The following is a 4,073-nucleotide window of genomic DNA, read 5'->3' as shown; positions in this document are numbered from 1 at the left end:
TCGACGGGTTCAATTCAAGGAGGCAGAGCATGGCCTCGGGCGTGGGATCGGAATGAGGGTAATTGCATCCAGCTCACGGTCAGTTGCAGGTCTCTGGTCGTGGCGTAGCACGCTGCACGGAGCTCATCCCGGATCGTTGTAGGAGCTCATCCCGGATCGTTGTATAACATGATACCCCTTGTTAAATTTTAGCACCTATCACATCAGATGTTTAATACTAATTAGAAGTATTAAAAATAATCTAATTATAAAATTAATTGCACAGATGGAGTCTAATTCGTGAGACGAATCTATTAAGTCTAATTAGTCCATGATTTAATAATGTGGTGCTACAGTAACCATTTGCTAATGATGGATTAATTAGCCTTAATAGATTCGTCTCGCGAATTAGACTCCATCTATGCAATTAGTTTTATAATTAGCTCATATTTAATCCTCCTAATTCGCATCCGAATATATGATGTAACACTGCTACAGTTTAGCATCTCGTATCTAACACCCCCTAAGTTTATATAATTTATTTCTGCTCCCAATGGCAAACCGGATCCGTGGCGCCATGGTAATATCTTATTATTCCAATTCCTCGATTCCGGTGTCAATTCCGAGAACCAGACACCACGGACTTGGATATCGGCGAGGTTGGTTGGTTGGTCAATTAATTTTTAACAATATATAGCATGTTTTCCATTCGATATCACCATCGGATCCGTGGCGCAATGGTAGCGCGTCTGACTCCAGATCAGAAGGTTGCGTGTTCGATTCACGTCGGGTTCAAACCCCCGATCCTAATCGGATCCCTCTTTTTTCTATTCTAGCCTTTTATTTTTTGAAATATCAACATATAAAAGCACGGATGTGGAGGTAGGACTTTGAATTGCAGTATTCGAACTATAGCATAGCATATATCAGTACCCCCCTATAATTCCTAAACACGGCTTGCGTGGCAGTTTTTTGCGTGTTAAGCTTGGTTCACCAGTCGTCTACATCGCACAAGCAATCGAATTATCAAACTGCTACCCAGCTCGTCCAACATAAGAGACAATGTGTGTATGAACTCTCCTGTTTCTATAATGATAGACAGAGCTCCTGCCATGTGGTTTCCAACGTGATCGAACTAGCCTTTGTCGTGCTCCCCGTATGTCCTTTTCGCAGGCCGTGATTTCTGATAGATATCGTGCTGCCTCATCGATCGCCTGGATCTGATCCAGGATGGATCAGTCCCGGATGCTTCTGCTGCGTTAATTCTTACAGTAGGTAGCATGGGATTAGACCAAAAAAAATGTCGATTTGTTGCATTGAGCCGCCGCACCCATGTCCTGGGTCACGATTCAGACAACAAATAAATCCTGAAGTCAACTGAAATTGAGGGGGGAAATGAAAGGGTAGGAGAGGAAGCATGTGACATCGGGGATTGGATCGAAAATCTCGAATACAAGACTTCACCGGCCAATTTGTACTACGTCATTTTATATCTAACATGACAAGTGTATTCTTTTATGTGCATTTATTATCTAGTACTACGAAGATCTGACCTACAGTATTGCCTATTGGCACTTTGACAAGTGCACAGCACTGCACGTCTGCACCTAGTAGGTTATCATCGGATTTGTTCATTGCCATGGCTCATAGGTGCCATGTCGTAGTAAACTCATTGGCTAGCAATGGTAGACATGCTTAATTGGCGAAGTATCTAGACACTTTCTTTAGCATCTTATACCATCCATCATGTACTAATTGGTAATTACACATTTCTTCTCAGGAAATGTGATTTGGCAAAAAAAAAAGACTAAAAGAGAGCTCATTTGGTTTGTACTAGCACGTCTAAACTATGAGGACTTTTATAATGTGAACTGCCCGTCTAGAGGAATTGTATGGTCCAAATGGGTTACTAAATAAAAAAAAATAGGTTCATACCCAATTTAATTTAACATTTTAATTATCTTCCTCAGATCAACGGCCAACAAAAATTAATAAAAAAGTATCTGAAAGTACCAACTGTTACCTTAGAACAATTATAACGAAACTCCTAAACTATTGGTGGTTAAACTAGATGGTTCCACGAAAAATCTACCGGTTAAAACCAGATAGTTTGATATACTAGCACGGAGATGTAAAACTATCGGTTAAATTAGAGGGTTCCTTAAAAAATCTTTCTCCTCTCAGTCCTCTAAAAACCAAGGGTAGTAGGTTGGGAGAAGACATAATCACATATAACATTGGGTTGGGTTCAAAAACAATGTGGATTGAAGGGAGCCAACATCTTTGCTGGTGCATCCATAATCAATCTGTAATGTTTAAGTAATCTAGCAAGCATAAGGTTTCTTGATCAACCACTACTCGTAATAGTGGACCATGAACAAAAATGGGCTCAGCGGTTTGTTATTTTGTTCAGTCAACAACAAATGGACTACGTAGAAGTAGATCTATAGAAACACGAAGAAAATAGAGAAACATTGAGGAACGAAACAATACCCTAGTTCACTCATCCATGCTAGCAATTCACACCGTAAGAGAATAGGATAGAGCTAATAGTCTATTTGACAGTTGATTCAAATTTTTCAATAGAAAGGAATCGGAAACAAAGACAACAATGTCCCTCTCTTGTTTACTTTGAAAACAATGGTCATTGGAAAAGATTTGATACTTATAATCACCGTTTTACAAAGTTTTTTATTTACAGTTAACAACAAAAATTACTCAACTTACATAAATGGAAGAATAATAAATCCTGAAGCATCATGCAATATAATTACCACCATGCAGCAAAATTTAGGATCTAAAGTAAAAACTAAATGTATTAAAACACACTTTCCTTAAAGCGTAAAAAATATATTGTACAAATATATTATATGTGACACTATTACATATAGTTAGCACAATTCATTTTGTAGTTAGCTACTAGGTGTCTTTGCTAAACAATCTCCATGAAATCGAGAATGATAAGAAGTGAAAGAAATATGTACTACATGATTGAAACACAATAAGAGAAAATGAAGACCTAATATTAATCATAGAAAAGAGAAGCCCTGTGCTATGAAATGTTGAGTGAAACTGAATGTTGATGCTACCTTTGATAACTCGTCTTGAAATGCAAGTGTTGGAATGGAAAATTTGGATATATTATACTCTCAACATGTGACTTTGTAAATTGGCCACAATTATTGGCTTCCCAAAATTGCCAGCTATATACTTGACACATTGATTTTCATGTCATTTTCCTCATTTATTGATTTTTATTTTTTCCTAAATAACAACTACCTAAAATGACCAAAAAGCCACTATCCTCTCACCTTACATTCAACCAAATTAGATAGTTGTTGATGCTTGTTATTTTCAAACTTTTAGTGCCATTTGAATAGTGTTTTCATGCATATTATTATACTAACCCGCCACTTGGCACCTGAAATAACTCTATATTCGCATATGTGTTGTGTTTTGGACCATATTGCAAAATCACAGGAAATACGACATAAACGAAGGGTTTTTCTTCAAGTTGGATTTGGACCTGGACTTTGGACAACACGAAAAGTCTACACGAGAAAGACGAGGACTAGCGGAGACAAAAAAAAGGGTAGGCTGATCGGCCCAGAACCCATAGGCCGATCGGCCTGGACTAATTCACTGTCCAAATGCGTCCAAATTCGATGAACCATCATTATAGATGACTGAGAGGCGAAGGATGTGATGATTTGGCATGTCAATATCGTGATCAAGCTAAGGGAAACTCAAGATTGGAAGGTCAGAAGGTCCGCAGAAGCAACAGATCTTGCATGAGGTATATCTTCCTCGTCCGGACTCTGATTGGGGTGAATTTAGTAATTAAATTGTATGGCTCAAAAAGATCTACAACTTTTATATATAAAGTTTTGGCGTTTGAGGCCGGGAAGGTGATGAAATCACCTAGGCCGATCGCCTTGGCCCGTTTCTGGCCCTGATCGACGTGCCCTTCGCCCCACGACACCTCTGGACTACAAATATGTCCAATTTTCATCGGCACACGGAATCCATCTACCAGAACTCGATGAAACCTAGGGCATTCACCAGAGGGAGCTGACGGTCACCGCAAATCTTTG

The 4,073-nt window shown here is 38.9% G+C and overlaps 1 non-coding gene across 1 annotated transcript; it reads left to right on the top strand.

The window, feature by feature from the left end:
- The first annotated feature begins 702 nt into the window (after nucleotides 1–702).
- TRNAW-CCA (transfer RNA tryptophan (anticodon CCA)) lies at nucleotides 703–774 on the top strand. Its single transcript has one exon. It is a non-coding gene; the product is annotated as a tRNA-Trp (tRNA).
- The last annotated feature ends 3,299 nt before the right edge of the window (nucleotides 775–4,073 follow it).

Source organism: Setaria viridis, chromosome 7 (assembly GCF_005286985.2).
Source record: "Setaria viridis chromosome 7, Setaria_viridis_v4.0, whole genome shotgun sequence".
Lineage (NCBI taxonomy): Eukaryota > Viridiplantae > Streptophyta > Magnoliopsida > Poales > Poaceae > Setaria > Setaria viridis.
The sequence above is the reverse complement of the archived record's forward strand: the minus strand, read 5'-3'. Positions and strand labels throughout refer to the sequence as shown.